We start from the raw sequence: 17500 nt of genomic DNA, 5'->3' as shown, positions 1-17500 counted from the left end.
TCTGGAGAAAATTGAGAACGACACTACGGCCGTGTGGCTGCGCAAAAGCGACACTCCGAGTGTTGGAGGAAGGTGGAGTAGGGAGGGGGGTTGTTGTTGTTCCCTAGAAGCAGTCAGTTGCAACACTTCCTCCCAGTAATTAACTCATCAATTATTAACGGCACGGGCACGCTAAAGGAGTAGCGAGAATTTGGGCCAAATGTGGCCACCACTCGAGAGGAGGTATGGAATGCGAAGGTAGGGAGGGGTAGGGCTTCGCTGAAGTGTCTACCAGAAAACCGGACCTCGCACTCTACGAGTAAATGAGTGACGGGGAAGGGCCGGATGTTCGTGTGTCAGTAAATAATGGACACCAAACGGATGAACGATTGGTCGAGTACGCCGTGGGTGGATAACGGGGGTGGAAAAGGCGGGAGGAGGGGGTGCGAAATGGCCGGTAATGAAAATTGACGAATGGATGATTGATGGAGAAGCGTATTGTTCGCTGCTGGAGCGGCCCTCGATGTATCCTCGGGTCCCGTCCATTTAGCCTTTTTGCAGTGTGCCAGCCAATTGGGCCTCTTGGGACCAATCGCTTGAGCACACACACACACACACACACGCACGCCTGCACGCGGATTATGTGTTGTCCAGCGCGGTGGAGGGATGAATTGGGTTAGGGATTGATCGAGTTTGCGAGAGTTGATGGGATCTTAATTTCGTTAGCAGAAAAATAACACCCTCGATTGGGGTGGCAGTGGCTTACAGGCGAAAGAACGTCCTTCTTCTGCTCGTGCGTGTGTGTGTGCTCCTAGTTTCCCCTTCGCAGTGGCATTAAGTGGTCCTTCGAGACAGTAATGTGAACCATTTAATGAATGGTTAGCTTTGAACGTACGAGAGGGATCATTTGTTTCATCCACGGGCATTTACGTTTCAATGCCCGCGGTGGAATGTCCGGGAAAATCCGGGACGGACCTCTGCTGCTATTACAATAAACTAATAGATTTGTGTGAAACTTTCTGATTCTGATGAGCAAATTGGCTCCGCGCCGGAGAAAAAAACACCGGGAGCCGTAAATTCGATTTAATCCCCCGCCCTTTATTCCGGGGAGGAGAGGCGGTGTGGAAACTTTCACAATTTCCCATTTTCCTTTTGCTCCAACTCTCGCCTTCCATCACGCGGAAGCTTCACAAACTTAAACTTTGATCAGGAAGAACGCGCGCTTGTGCGCGCCAGGGATCTTATCTCGACGTTCGCAGCACCGCAAGAGAGGGGGTGCAAGGGGTCCGCGGAGGTAGAAACTGGACGGTACCGCACGGCCAACAATTGACCGGTCTGACCGAACCCGAGATGCCTTCCGGAAGATACGCTTCAAGATCGCTTCGTTCCTAATGTCTTACAAATGAAGCCACTGTCTGTGTGCATGCGTGCGTGCGTGCGTGTGCAAAACCCATGGTCGACGGAGGAGAAAAGGGTGTCCAACGGGGGCGGGGCGGTGGCGGAAATGCGCCACTCTCCCGGAGAGCCGGAGCGTAAACATTTGCGGCGAGCAAAACATGCTTAATCTCTTCCCGGCAGGCAACATGCGGCCAGCGATCGTAAAGTGCATAAATTTATGTTCTGACCCGTTCCGGGTCCTTGGGTAACAATCGCAGGCGGTGGCAGGGATGGTGTATGACCCGCGGGTTAAACAAATGCCCTTCAACGAAGTAGCAGCAGCAGTAGCAGCTGCGTCCTCGCGGCGCGTCGCTTCGCGTGAGAAACCGAAATGTGGATCCGGCAAAAGATCCGGTTCGCTCGACTGTGCCTGCGCGCGCGTGTGTGTGTGTGTGTGTATGTGGCCACTAGTGCTTATCCGCGCGGGCGACGACCGGGGGACGACAATGTTTGCTGCGAGCGCCGAGCGAGTGTCTCTGCAAAGCGTCGTGTTTGGTGTGCGTGTTCATGTGCAAGGGAAGAAGGTAGCCGGCAATCTGACAACCACCACCAATAGCAGCAGCAGCAGCAGCAGGTTGGGTTTTCGATTTGGCCTGCATGATTTGTGACGCTCCTCCTCCTCCTCCTTCTCCTTTCGCTTATCCGTACCCGTGCTAATGGATTTAGTGCTTAAAAGATGGCGCACGTGTTTATGAGGTGAAGCAAAGAGCGAGCGAGGGAAAAGTGGGGGAAAAGTAGAAGGCAAAAACGAAAACCCACTTCCCTCTCGACTTTGGTCTCTTCAAAGATCATTAGAAAACCGGGTCATCCCGAATCCCAGGTTATCGGGAGCTGGCTGGCCCCGGAAAGGTAGTTTTTTTTTTCTAAAGCCAAATGAAGATGATTTTTCTGATCCGCATTGCAAAAACCGGAAAAAACGATAATGTCCGTTGCGTGATTGATTGTCAATCGACCTCCACAGTGTGTGACTTTAAATTTTCATGAGTTTTTCTTTTCAAAATTGTTGCTTTCGCTTCAGCCTTCGGCTAGCTCTGTCGCTCTGTTCCGTTGGACCCAAGTTGGAGCTCATTTGAATGCTTGTTAAGGACAGCGTAGGGGGGCTCCCACACCAGCTCCAGGTTGGTTGATAAGTTAAGACATGCCGAGCAGCAGGAAAACAGGAAAACGCATAAAATTCCGTCACCTAATCTCGCTTCTTCCGGTGGTTCTAGGTAAGAAGAAGAAGAATGAGGAGCGAAGCGAAGAAAATTAAGTCCGGCTAGGCCATGGAATGTCTATTCAGTGCCTCTCACCGCGCCGCTCACGCCACCGAGTCCGAGCCAACCCCTGACCGTCGGATTATTGCGTAACTCTATTATCCCAGGGCACAAAACATGGCACGGCACTAATCCCCCCTCCAAAGGGGTGGGGATGGCCGCGGAAGAAAATGAGTGAACCACCGGTACACTTGACGCGCCCACTCCGCTCCGCTCCGCTTTTGCCGTCTTTTAATTTTCGGTTATCGCATTTCCGCTTTTAAGCTCCAAACACTTCGACCTCCCCCAACCTGTTTAATTCAACATTAATCCCACCTCTTCATCAACAACAGCAGCAGCACCAGCAGCAGGAGTAACAATTTTTAGGCTTTTCCACCATTTTGCTGTCAAAAAAAAAAAAGAAAAAAAGAAAACACTCCTCCCGAGGTCCAGCTACAGGTGGGTTTGCGGGAATGGACGAGGTCGGAAGCAGGTCGATTGTCTCGTTAGATTATCGGGTGGGGTGGGAGGAGGGAACGCAAGAGGCCTTAAGACGCGTCCGTTTTGCTGTTTTTCGTGTCTTTGTGTCAACAACCGTAACCGATCGGCCATCGACCGATACTATACAACCATTTATTACGCCCCAAAAACCCGGAACCCCGGGAATTTCCCGGGGAAAACGCTTTCGAAATCCAGTCCGTTCCTGGTGCTGCTAGGAGCTTGGTTCGGTCCGGTCCGGTCCGGCCCGGCCGGCTAGGTGTGGCTTTCATTTGCCTTCAAATTGTCTTCCGCCTCTCGTTTACGCTCCTTTCCGGTTTCCAATGGGAGGGTGTTACATACCGACATCACCCTCCCTCACCCCACCTCACATGCTGTGTGCGGTGCACACCTTTTGGTTGCGCATTCGCGGTCGTCGTCGTCTGGCGGCCGGTTCAGGTCCGCGGGTCTAGGATAAATTTACATTTCAAATTTAAACAAGCAAATGCGAAAGTGCGGTTGATTGCGGTGTACGCTATCTCAGGTGGTGGGTGGTGCGGGGTGGTACACCCCCCCTCCTTTCGCCTTCCCCACCAAACCGCACCCTTCTTCCTGCTGGCTTACGTAGCCAGCCCCCGGAAATGGGCCCTAAATGGGCCAAGTTCCGGTGCTTGCCGGTTCGCTTTTGCTCACTTTGCTGTCCGGTGTCGGCGAGGCGCACGATACTCGCATGGTGGTGGGTGTGGTACTATTTATACAATTCCAGCAGGTTACCTACGCAAATGTGTGTTCTTCGAGTAGCAGCGATGAGCACGCGTCCTTTTGCCGGGCCGGGCGTGAGGAACGCAATTGCCTTTAACGAAATCGAAAATCAAAATCCGACAAAACAGCGACAGCAACAGCACCACCACCACCAGCAAATAGTAATAGAAATGTTTTTTTTTTCGAAAGCACTTCTCGAGGAGGATGCGAGGAGTAGTAGAAAGCGAACAAGCGGGACGGGAAAAATGGTAAATTACTTTTGTTCGCACGGAACGCGCCCTCCACCGAAGCAATATTCGAATCGAAAATTTCGCAAATGAACGCAACAAACCAAAGGGAGGGTGAGCGTTTTGGGGGGCAGGGTGCTCTGCTTGGTGGCGCCTCTGATGAAGTCTCTCTTATCGAAGAACGGAAGTCAATATTGGATGAATATTGAAAACAAAAAAACAAACAGGGAACAAAACAAAAGAAAAAAGAGAAACGAGAAGATGAAACTGAAGTTACTACAAAACAACCGATCAAAATGGTGGCCAAACACACACACACACACACACCAACAAGATCGAATGAAAGTTTTCTTCACACCAAGAAGACAAAGAAGGAGGGAGGGATGCCGAAGTCGAAGGCGAACATGGAAAATTGGATTCTCAAACTTCATCAAATGAGTTTCTCGTGGAAGTTCCGTCGCCACCGTCGTCCTCGCATTAATCATAATTAGCCACGTGGTACGTGGCAGTTGAGGGGAGGGGGGGGAAGCCCAACATCAACGTGTATTTGTGTATCCGGTGTATCCGAAAACGAGACGCGTAACTTACGCGTGTTGTACCCGGACAGGCTTATTAACTTCATTCACTCTCGTGTCGTCGTGTGAAGCTTTTTCATTAAAATATTTACCTTTTTCCCTATCACGCGCGCGCACATCTCTCTCCCTCTCTCTTTCGTGCTCTCTATTTGCTTGCTGTAACATATACGGTCCCCTCCTCATCCGTTGTCAGTCCACGGATCAAGCGTCTCGTCTTAACTGGAGCATCCAACGGAGCGGCAGGATTGCTGCTGCTGCTGCTGCTGCTGCTGCAAGTTTCATTCGGCACGAACGGTATAAATTGTTTCACATTTTATTCTATAAAACATCGTCTACGGACGATAAATAATAATCCTCCCGCTGCCCGCTCAGCTGCGGGTGGAAAATTATTTTTCTCCGCACGTTCGCTCGCCGTTCGGTGCGCTGGCGGAATGGAATTCATTTTCCAGCACGCGCCAGCGCCTTCGTCTCTCTCCCTCTCTCTCTTTCACGCTCTCTACTCGCTTCACAGACTGATACGTATGTACGGTCGAGATTGGATGAGAATCTTGGCAGATTTCATGAACATCTTGCTTCCGCCATCGTCCTTTACACCATCGCCACCGGGCGGGCTTCGATGCGGGAATTCCATTTCGTCTCGACGATGACGACGACGACGATGAAGAGAAGAAGGTGATGGTGGTGGTGATGGTGGTGGTGAAGGCAAATAAAATTTAACAGCACCCAGCGATATACGTATACGTATATAATCCGACGGTGAGAATTAATTATAACAGCGTCACAAAACGACGAACTCCTCACGGATGTGAACCTCCGGCTCCGGACGCCAACAACATCAACAACATCAACAGCAACAACAACATGGGGGATCCCTTTGACTGGTCCCGCGTGCAACGTTGTGCTAGCGCAGATCAGAGCATCTCACGGCGAACGTGTGTGTGTGTGTCTGTGTGCTTTATACATAGTCCTGGTTGCTCCCTCTGCTCACTGTTGGATACTGAACCGTCGGTCGCAATCCAGCACAGCACACTAATCACACACCAGCAGCGCACAGCATGGAAGCGTCGTGTGTGTCTGCGGCTTATCGTCATGGTCGTCGCCGTTGGTTTGAGTGAAGCAGGAAGACGCCACATCTGGAGACGCCATCCCACCCCGCCATAGACGAGTCTCTTCGAAAGCGGCTTCAAAACACAAAAACCTCAAACCAAAAACCCTCGATGGTGGTAGTGGTGGTGGTGGTGTTGGTAGCAGCAGCTTGGTGTTGGTGCACCATCACACCGTTTTCTTTGCGTGGCTGGCAACAACTGGCTGGCAACACCTTAGCTTTCGCGTGATGCTCGCGCGCGTGATTGTTTGACCGATAAACCACGGGGAACCACAATTATACTCCGTGGCTCCGTTGCTGCTAACCCCACAGCCCATGGCCAATACCTGTTGCTAGTAGTGGTGGTGGTGGTCGTGGTGATCGTCATTCAAAGTGTGCGAATGATGTGGTTGCCCTGAACGAGCGCCAGATTGAAGTAAAGGCACGCAAACATGAGCAATGTGTGTGTGTGCTGGGGCCTATAAGTCTGCTAACAATGGCCTACCGATGGCGCAACTGGCCGGTTCCAACAGTAACGGGCACACAGGTGCACCCCCCGAGGTGGTGGTGGTAACGATAATCAAGAAAAACCAGGACCTGAACCACCCCGGATGCCGGATATTAAAATTGACTCCCGCTCGCCATGGTGCTGCACTGTGACTTCTTGTCTTGTCGAGGCACGATCGATCGTCACAGATCGGGCCGGAAGTCACCTTTTGGTGGTGGTAGTGGCGTTACCGTTACAGCCCAGCCCATGCGACGACGGATTCCAAGGGGATATCCTGGGAAAGCGAAGAACCCCTCCCGGGACACACAAGACCCAAGAAAAATTCCCATTTCCGGTTCGCATGTTCCCGGCCAATTCAGTTTGACGGTTGACGCTCTACGGTTTCTCGGTTTGCGGACAAAGACGCGTCCAAAGGTGCGCCAAGGGAACCAATCTGCCGGCCCTTTCTTCCCAGTCCTACTACGGACCACCGCGCAACGAGGGGTGGAATGTGTTGTTCGCGTGCCGTGATTGTCGGTTTCTTCCCTTTTTGCCCCTGCTGCTTCGTTGGATTGTGGACATTCCAAGGATTAGCGAAAGAAGAAGAGGGAGACTCCACGTGAGCGAAACCAATTACGAACACACACACACACTGGCATCGTGTTGCACGTGTTGTGCCTGTAGCACACGGAGTATGAAGAGTTATGAAGTCCCGGGTCCCGAGTGCCCGGGTGTTGGCGAAAAATCCGCAGGATCATAATCAACAGTTACTGCTGCTGTTGCTGCTGCTGCTGCCGTCGAGGGTATTTCCGGTGCCCGCGGTGTGTCTTAACACCCCCGGGGGGAGGGATCATGCTGCATAATGTTTGCCTTACGGATTTCACTTGCTACTCAGCACCAGAAGCAGTACCAGCACCAGCACCATCAGCATGCTAGCTCATTTCGTTTGATCTTGCGATACGGTACCGGCCACAGGAGGTACACGGGAGGTGATTTGCGACCGAGTCAAGTCCCGTACCCATTGCCCGTGCCCTCCTTGCCTGCCGTCAGACGTTTGCACTTCGTAGAATTTGTTTAAATATTTAATGCAGGCTAAAAGTTTGTTCTTATCCTGGCCACTGGCAGCGGCAGAAAGCTTTCTTCAATGTTTTATGTCTTCATTTGCTTCATTTGCTGTTGATTTGCTCTGCAGAGCACACGCTCTGTACAACCCACAGCAGACCCGTAAGGACCCGGAGAGTCCAAGACAGTGACAAGAGATTGCCGAAAAGCCCACTCGACCATAGCCCGAACCATTGGTGTTTACTTTCTATCTTTTCTATTCCGATCTCACAAAAGAAAAGGGCAGAGAATTCCGGAAATTAAAACCACCGGTCCGGACCGGACCGGACCCGGGGGTTTCTGTGTGACAGGCGACGGGAGGGGGGGGTCCTTCACCTTCCCCTCCCTCCCCTCCCAAATGCCCTACAACAATCGACCTTACCCCCGAAACAGAGTCAATATCGGTCTCAGTTTGGAGCTGTTGTTTGCTTTTGACAGAAAGGTCCTTCTTTTTCTTGGACCTGACGACACTTCGTCCGTTGAACTGTCACTGTAGGGGTGTATACGCGCGTGTGTGTGTGTGTGAGTGTGTGTGTGTGTGTGGTCAACAAACAAATAGTAAGTCCTCTTTCGCTCTCTCTCTCTCTCTCTGTCTCTGTTGCCAGTTTGCAGGAAACAGTTGGCTCCGTGTACTGTGTGTGTGCGCGTGGAAATGGAGATTCTTCTGCTTCGAATGGACCTTCCTCGTCGCCCAATGAACGCGCACAGCACGTTGCAGAAGGTGCAGAAGAGTAGCTTAAGCCTGAAGCGAAACCCGGTGGTTTCAGTGGCTGGTGTGCTGGCCGGGCAGATACGGCCGTCCGTGCGGAAAAGCAATTTTACTAATTACGAAAGAATCACCCCCCCCCCCCCGCCCCCGCACCAGCACAAACACCGACTATGCAAAGTGTTGGTGTTGGTTCTGAGTCCTGGAGACCGGGCGTACGCCGACCAGAGCGCAAAAGTCATTCGCCTCCAATATCCTGACGCTGCTGCTACTGCTGCTGTTGGTGCTACAAAACAACAAATGGTCAGTCCCCTAGCTGGCGTGAGGGAGGCATAAGACAAAATAAGCCTCCGAGGCTACGACAGCACGGACCATGGAGCGACCGTGGTCCTAGTGTCCCTTAGTAGCCTCCGCACGGTGCCGGATGTTTTGGGCAGGGTTGAATGAACGACGCCGCCACACTCTGTTTGTGTGTCTGTGTGTGTGTATGTCTCTTCTGCAGGAAGATGGAAGGAAAGGGAAGTTTTTTGGAGAGAAGGCGGCTTTGGGACCCACTGGGCGTGGGTGCGCAAAGTTTATTATCACTAATACTGCTCCGTTCGTATTTACCCTGCACAGTGGGCCGGGGAGGAGAGGGATGGTCTGGCGCGGCAGGGGTAGGGAAATTAAGCGGGAAGAATAAATAAGGGACAGGGATTTAATTCTATTTGCCCCGAAAAACAACACATTCCCTCCAGTTACTCGCTCTCTCTCTCTCGCTCTCTCTCTCTCTCTCTCTCTCTCTCTCTCTCTCTCTCTCTCTCTCTGTCTCTCGCCCTGCGGCGGGCTTTCACTTTCACGCTGCACAAGTAATTGATGTCCTGTGCTGTGGTCGGTGTTTCGGGTATTTGTTGAAATCCTTTTGCAAAATCACACTTTTATTACGGTCGAGGACGGTCGCCGCGCAGCGATCGCATATGTCCCCCGGGCGGTTGGCCGATTTTTATAATTGCTCTCCACCACATCGCTCCATCATCGCTGGACGTTTTGTCACCCTCCCACACGCCTACTTTTTAATGGCGCAACATTTGTACGTGACTATAGCTTATGGCTTGGCCAGAATCGGCAATAAACGATGACAGATTTGTGGCATATTTACGACATATTGGCATCAGCATCCGGGGGGGATCGTGGAAGAGCAGCAGCAGCAGTAGGAAGTGGCAAACGACGATAAGCTGTGATGGTTTGTGACTCCCGTTTTTGGGGCGATGACATAATGGGTGTTGAAGATTCGGGCAATATCGTCGTTATCGTTCACCATTGGCCATTGTTTTCCGCCGTTGAATGCGGGCCAACATATCCAATTGCCAGCACGCGCTCGAGCGCGCCCCACAGTGCCAGTGTTTGGCTCGCTTTTGGACGGGGATCCAAAGAATGGATAATTAATTTAGTGCCAAGTGGTACGCGGGAAATGGTAATAACTGTCCGCAAGTTGGACGTCGTTGGGGAAGGGCGAGAGAGTTTATCAAGTTGCTTCCATATCAACATATTCCATATTTCGTTTTACAAAGAACTGGCATGATGCCAACGTTTCCCGGCGTTCTGGCCGAAAAAGAACGAACTATCGGTTTAGAAAGAGAACTTTATCCAACAATTGTCACTTTAGAAAGAAAATAAAACACAATTCAATCTTAGTCAAACAATTACACATCAATAGCCAATACTTTCTGGAAGCTTTTCCGATCAAATGAATTCTACATGGATTAATCAGATGCCCATTTTTCAATATATTGCAAAAACTTTCGAAGGACGGCTTACGATTACTAAGCAAAAGATGCTCTTATGTACAATTTTGATGACAAAACTATCAAATATTAAGTTTACTGCATTTGTCACAATAAACTAAAACTTTCCAATAACATTAAGGTTATTTTGGAGGAAAACCAGGATAAACGATTGCGAATATTTTTGACTTTTAATTTTTTGACATTATTTTGAAGTTCAAAAAGTTTTAAACATTTTCCATTTCAAAACGAACGTATCATGATAATTAAAATCAAAAGGAGCTATATTTTTATCGAGCGATTTAACTCCAGCTCTCACTAGAAGGCCATGAGACTCTGGTGTCAGTTTCAAGCGAGCATCGTAGTAAACGTAGAGCAAATAACGAAACACCGATGTTCATCCTCCCACCGATCGGTAGCAATTTGACACAGAAATAAAGAAACGAAAACACCTTCAATATTTAACAACACACCACCGGCACCGGGTTTCGGTTAGACGAGCAAACTTTTTCCATATATCCGACTCCGATGCCCCCGGGAGGTGTCACTTTGGAAACTTGGCTTGCCGAAAAACCGTGCGTCCAGCGCTGGTGCAGTTTACGGAGTGTCACTGCCGGCACTTTTGCTCTTCGGAAAGTGCAGCTGCAAAAACTTCAAACCATCAACTTCTCAATTTAACGCGCCGTACGAACAACTTACTTCCCGCTCTCCACCGCGATTCTGCCACTCACTTTACACACTGCACACTTCAACTATTTCCGCCTCATTTTAGCCGCGTTTCCTTCGGCACCCGGGCGCCCAGGTTTAATTTAGTTTCATCCCTTAACTTTCGCACGATCCGGACATTGGGAACTTGACGCCGGCCTTATCATCGACCCCCCGGTTCCCCCGTTGTCTCCTCATCGTCGGCCCAGTCACCACCAACGAAATGAAAGTTGATTAAGTGTAATTGAAATTATGCTTCGCTCGGCCAGCGGTTTTTTTCTTCTTCCGTTACTTGAAACCTCCCCCCTCTATTGGCACTCAGGGAAGTTGTCGAAGTGGACGAAGCACTGCACATACGGCTGGCCGGTTGCTGCTGCCGGATTGTGGTTTGTCCCGGGCTCAGCTCACTGTAAGATATAACACCAAGCAAGGGTTTTGGAGTACGAGCTTGCTGTTCTACTTACAGCCGAGCTGAGCACCCGGGAGGTGGGGTTTGGGTGGGTGGGATGCTACTTTGCATACTACAGACCGGAACTGGAACACTCTTTCACACTATTCACACACACAGATACAAACACTTTTATGCTGGTTGCTGTTACCACACGAGCTCATCGTTATCACCATCAGCGCGACCTTTTGAACCTCGCGGTTCACGTTTGCCACTTGCGACGAATCGGAACAGCAAACTGCCAAGGGTTACTGCGATCCATTTCCATTTTGCAGCTGGTTTTCCGCCTTCCCTTCGTGCGTTCGCGCGTGTTTTCGAGTAGCCGAGTAGACAACACTGTAAACCGCCATGTAATGAAGAGCCCGTTCCGTTCGCTCCACTGTCGCTGCTGTTGTGTCTGTGTCTTTTGCGCCACGAAGAACAGGGGAACGCCTGGTAATCTCTGGTCCGCCTTTTCTCCCCCCCCCCCTCCCCTCCCTTGGCCTGTTAATCCTGGTCCTACATTTAATGAAACTAGACTAGCGAATCCAACGTACGAGATTTCACTGAGGTAATTTCTCTGTTCGAGAAGGATCGGAACGGAGTGGTGCGGAGAGGAAGGGACTGGAAGGACAGGGGGGTTGTGAGGAAACCACAGAATTCACAGAACATTTCCCTGGGGGCAATGAAATGAGCAAAAGTTTCAGATTCGGACACCAGCGCGAGAGAGGACGCCGTGCATGGCGTATGCACCCCCCCCCCCCTCCCTCCTCGGGGCCGTCTGCCCACCGGGACAGACAGACACTCTGGCCGGAAGTGACGGTCATCAATCGGAGCGAACCGTGTAGTCCAGAGCCTTGGTCGTGGCCGGTGGTCGAGAAAACTTTGTCACCACCTTCGAACGGTCGGTCGGTCGGTCGGTCCCGTGTGGTCATTGTGGTTTGTGGCTCCACGGAAGAAGAAGAAGGAGAAGAAGACCCCCGTATCCACCGAACAGTGAAGCAGCTGAAAGGATGCTGCTGATGAGCATCTAACCCCTCGGATAGGGGTTGTTTGCTGTTGAGTCGCACACTCACTAAGGGGGTTTTCCATCCCTTAGTCTTGCTTTCCAACAAAAAAAACAGGAACTAGAAAAACAAAGGATGGAAGTGGAGGAACTTGTGTGTGTGTGTGTGTGTGGTGTGAAGAAATTGGAAAAGTTATGGCACGGGTCTGTGGGCTCGGAGTAAGGTCTGAGAAAAGCAGAAATTAACGGGAAGGGAATGTGTGACCAACGGCGGAACCCTTCCTTTGGGTATGGTATGCAAATGGGAAAAGAAAGAGAACTGCTGAAATCGGAGTCTAAGAAATTGGCTCAAGTTTTTCAGGGGATCAAACCCCGTGACGTGACGACCCCCCTCTTCAGGGTGAGTTCATTCGATGTTGGAGGAGAATAAGATGAAGCGGATCATTTCGATCTGATAGAATGAAGTCGAGTTGTGAGCGATGCTGCTCAGGTTGGAATGGAAGAAACTCCGGAGCCGTACGACTAAGAGCTATCGTTTATAATCCATATTTAACGACCGAATGACACGTTTCACACCGGCACACACATACGACTAGACACTCCGGAACTCCGGCCATCCATTAGCTGGCCATAAATCCGTCTAATAAATCAAACATCTTCTTCCGCAGTCAACAGCGACTCGTTGTCTCTTTCTTTCTCTCTCTCGTTCATGCATTCTGTCAGGTATTTCTGTGTGTGTGTGTGAGTGAGACCACTGATACGGTCTAGCAGGTTGATGGTTCACTAGCACCGCGCTAAGGTAGGCTGCAGGAGCTCGTACGCTTCCCCCGATAGCTGTCATCCATGCTAAACACCATGAGTACTACTACTACTACTACTGCTACTACTACTACTACTACTACTGCTTGTGCTGCTGAAGATGCATTCTGAGCCTTAGCGGCCATTGTCAGGCGTTTGAATAGGTTTTCGGCGTGGCATTCGTGGCAACCGCGACGTGGAGTGCATGATTTATGATCGGGTAACCACCGTGCGAACCGATGGACATGTCTTCTCCATCTAAACCACGTGCACAGTCGTAAAGATGCGGTCGAGGTCAGGGGGCCGGGGGTCAGGGGGCCACGCCACGACGATCCTAGGCAAATGTCACACTCCGGTTACGGTGCTCCGTGTCAATAATGCACACGTCCCGGTTCCCAGGTCCCTTTTTGGCCTGAAACCCTGAGCCTGGCATCAGTTTCTGATACGCTCATCAGGAGTGGATAGTGACATGAGAAAGAAGTGACACGAAACCACACACACACATGGTGCGGTAGTTTCCGGTGGTTTCTCTGCTTCCTTGATCCTTGAGATCCGAACGTAGCCGGAGCGCCGTAGTGGCTTGTAAAGTCGAAAGGAAGGAGTTTACGACGACCTCACCTCACCGGGCTGGTGTGTCAGGATCCTTGAATCCAATCGAATCCGGTAGACCGGCCCCGCCTGTGACCCAGATCGGTGGCGCACACAATTTGAATACGAAATTTCTCGTTTAACCTCCCAAAGCGTTGGAGAACCAGGCCTGCTTGACTGCCTGCCTGCCTGCCTGCCTGACCGGACCCCGTCGGACTTCTCGGCATCTAAATTATGCATAGCAATCGAAAACGAAACCCCAAACAGGCACGCATGTTCCGGGTATTGGCGGGGTCGGTGCACGATCGGAATTTATGTGGCAAGCAAATCGTTCGCTTATCCATTCTTTGCGTCCTTGTCCCTTCCCCCCGGTCCGGGCTTTCAACCCCCGTGCTCGACAACCATAGCCTGTGGTTTGATGGACACTCATTTGTATGTGTGTGTGTGTGTGTGTGTGTTTTGGGGCCTGTGACGATGGGGAAGATGAAAGTGTTGGGGACTAGCAGAAGGGTCCCGATGTTAGTGAATTGATAAAATTATTTTCCAATAAATTGATTAAAGCCAATTCAAATGTGACGATCAACGTGTTACATGACGGGGGAAGGGGGTGAGAGAGTGGTTTACGCGGTGCTCGTGCTTGTAAAGGATTGGTTTATTCATGGAGGGAAGTGATTTTACAGTCAAGTAATGGGTCACCAACCACCAACCAATAAAGCCAGTATATGACATCGGTTTCGATATCATTGAGTGGATATTTTAGAATGTGTGGAACGCGTGGAAAATTTTTTTTCAAAATTTAAGGACCACATCAGAATCTTCGCAAACGATTGCATCTAAGTAACTCGCACTGTTGCTAAGCAAGTCACATGCAGCTGTCAAATCCAAATTCACGTTTGCTTAGATTAAAAACTCTTCTTAAGTCTGTCAGTGCGTCCATGACAGTGCACTTTGATCTCCGTCAACGTTTACGCGATGAATGTTTGCTTCGTTGAGGGCTTCGTAAACCATTCTTCAGCATTCAGCGTCTTCAACTAACCTTTTTCTTTAGTTTAGTAAACTCCCTTCTTGAATCGAATAAAGGTTAAAACGCAAAAAGGGCCCCCACTTGTTAGTCTGTTGGGTGGATTGTTTTCACAACAATGTTCCAACACCTTGTCCACGCCGGTGCACTCTTCCTGGAAGGACGTTGCTTTCCGTTCCGTTTTGCTACCAAAATTTGTTGCTTCACTAACTCTTTGCCCCGCGATGACGCGAGCGTCAGATTGCTGTTGTGGTCCAAGGAGGTTGTTCCGATCGGAACTGGTTAGCTTGTGCTCTAGTAGTTCTTTTTTTGTTTTGAGGAATTCCGACGAAAATTCCTCCCCGAAAAACCACTCCAACAACATCATCCACAAAAACAGGGCCTCTTATCCTTCTTACGTTCTCTCTCACTGTCTCTCTCTTTCTTTCTTTCTCTCCTTCTCTGTCACTGCCGATGTCCCGAAAGGTGCGTGTAAAGTTTGATGGCCAGCCGCTCGCGCGCACGTGCGATGTGCCCGGGGGAAGTTTAGTCCGAGAGCAGCATACTTTTTGCCAGCGAGGAATGACCGGAAAAATGAAGTCATCGACAGAGATTGAGCGGTCCCTGTGCCAACCGGTGTAGTCCAGCGGGTGACATCTTCATTTAAGCGAAAGGATTGCGAAGTCGTGAACGACGGATCGATCCATCATTTAATTGGCCTCAACGAAGATGGTGCGTGTTTGTGCCTGAGCAAGACGGTGACATCAGCCAACACTGCGGCCCGACGCCATGAGCCAAGTAATCCCTCAAACCCCTCCCCCAAGGATGGCATTTCGATGCGATGCGGAACCGTAAGTTGATTAAAAAGCCTCCCATCCCATCAGATGCACAGACTGGAAGATGATAGATCGTGACGTGAGTATGGTTTGAACGCAGTCTCTCGAACGCAGAGGAAAGGAGAGCAGCGGCGTGCTAAATCAGAGGCGTTCGAGTTTCATATCAGAAGCATCTGCGGGCGAACGGTCCAATGGGGGTGGTTGTGGGACCGATTACGACCGGAAATTAACGTCCAGGGGTTTACCTTCCCAACCGCGCCTCCCTTGAAAGAGAGATAGAGAGCGAGAAAATGGCGATGATAAACAAGCCACGCCAGCAAAATGAAGGAAACACGTGGCGCGCCTGTGGGAACATGTTGCTCCAATTCCTTGGTTTGTCAGGCCACGTGTACATACGCATACTTTTGGGGTCATCATCATCGGGCCATCTGGGACGCAGCCATCGTGGGGTGGGTGGCAAACGACGACCGACGAATCGAAAGGGAGCGGAGGGGGCGGAATGGAAAATCAAACAAATTTTCCCCTGGAAACAAATTGTGCCCCACGTGGGTTCGGTAACAATGGCATACGGTTACACACCCACACACACACCCTACTCCAATGCCTGTTGCCTGCTGTTGGTCCCTGGACGTATCGAGGGATGCTGGCGCGGCGTGGAGGGGATGAAAACATTGTTCGCGATAATAAAGGCCGACGGAATACAACGTGAAAACGGAACAAGAAGGGGCCAGCAAACGAAGATCCTGCCGCACACACGCGCACATTTTTTCGACTTTCGACCTGTTCGGGTGGTCCGGAGTGAATTCCCTAGCGGCTGGGCCACACTGACACTTCGCACAGCGTTCGGGGTTCGTTTGGTTTTTTTTATTCTCTCGTTCGAAAAGGCACTCCGATGGAGCGTTTAGCGGTTGGCCATTCGCGGTTTGACATCTGCTGTCTGTTTGGGATACTCCGCCTGGGGATCAGACACACACACAGACGCACAGACGCACGCACGTATCCATTTCTGTTCCCTTCTTTCTTTCTTTCTGCATACACGTGCTTCGATCGCCAACCGAAACAACATTCTGAATGATCGGATCGGATGATGCTACAGAGCGACACACCGGCTTGCAGGTTTCGATTTGTCCGAAACGCCGGATGCGCCCCCCGGGGGATCGTCAGATTTTTCCACGAAACCTCCCTGCCCTGAAGAAGTCTGGTGGAAAAATACCTTCACCGTATCTTGGGAGCTTGGAGGAACGCTCGGCATCGACCAGAGAGCCGCGATAAAAATCGAAGAAATATGCGTTACATCCCCCCCCCCCCCCGGGTTCTTCCACGTACCGGGATGCCCGGAGAGGCCAAAAAACTTAAATCATAAATTTCTGCTCCAACCTCCGCTCCTCCCTTTCCGTTCCAAAAAATGAAATTGTTCAGCATTCTTCACCGTTGCGTTGTACCATTCCGTTCGCTTTTCGCTCGTTTTCGTTTTCGGTTTCGGTTTCGATTTGCTTTCTTCGCTTGCTTTGATGACCCGGTACGTTATGCCGCGCAGATATTTGCGCTCAGGGTCAGGGTTTTTGGGCTGTTTGCATTCTTAATATTAGTCCCGCGTTATGCGCGTGTTTCGAAATGGAACAAAAATAGATACCGAACCCCGGAGCGTGGAACACACATTCGGAACGAACGGGAACGAAAACCACATTCCGGACCCAGTTTTGCATTAACCTTTACGGGACTCCAATGGTATGGCTCCATGGCAACGATAATGGACGATAAAAATGTGTAAATTAGGATGTAAAAATTGGGAATTTTTGTTTTCACAATTGGTATGAGGGACAGATTTCTCCCGTGGGGACAATCCTCGTTTGCTCTCTGAATATTTTTCGCACATCCTCACTCACTTCACACCCCGTACATCCGTTCATCCGGTTAGTGTCTCGGTGGTGCCCTCGGTTTGGTATAATATGTTGTTGTCTCGGCCGCCAGTACAGTAGCTCCAGCAGAAAGTTATGACGGTATATTCGGCGCTTTCGATCCAATTATTGGTGCGCCTTTTCACCCCCCCCCCCTCTCCGTTGCTACTGGCTGGTCCCAACAATGGACACCGAGCACAATTGCGTGCAAATGATGTTGATTCTGGCGATTCGCTGCCACGGTTAACCTTGGCTGGTATGGTATGGGCACCAGCAAACAAACAAATTATTAACGCAGCATTGGCGCGCTCGCGACGGTACTAAACAACAATAACAGCAACAACAACGCTACTGAAAAAACGCCCGAGTGTGTTTGGGGACGCGACCAAAGCGCGGCCAAAATAAATGT

The 17500-nt window shown here is 50.6% G+C and overlaps 2 protein-coding genes across 4 annotated transcripts in view; one reads left to right on the top strand and one right to left on the bottom strand.

Moving 5' to 3' along the window:
- LOC125948819 (uncharacterized) overlaps positions 1–17500 on the bottom strand; it is a 124049-nt gene that overhangs the window by 23111 nt on the left and 83438 nt on the right. The window lies entirely within an intron of this gene.
- The window catches only part of LOC125948822 (uncharacterized), a 324894-nt gene continuing 316080 nt past the window's right edge, over positions 8687–17500 (top strand). Inside the window, exon 1 of the mRNA XM_049675284.1 lies at positions 8687–8701. The gene's annotated coding sequence lies outside the window, so the exon portion shown is untranslated. The remainder of the gene's footprint in view (positions 8702–17500) is intronic.

The sequence above is a fragment of the Anopheles darlingi genome, chromosome 2 (assembly GCF_943734745.1).
Source record: "Anopheles darlingi chromosome 2, idAnoDarlMG_H_01, whole genome shotgun sequence".
In the NCBI taxonomy this organism is placed as follows: Eukaryota; Metazoa; Arthropoda; class Insecta; order Diptera; family Culicidae; genus Anopheles; species Anopheles darlingi.
This window is presented reverse-complemented; position numbering and strand designations above follow the sequence as displayed.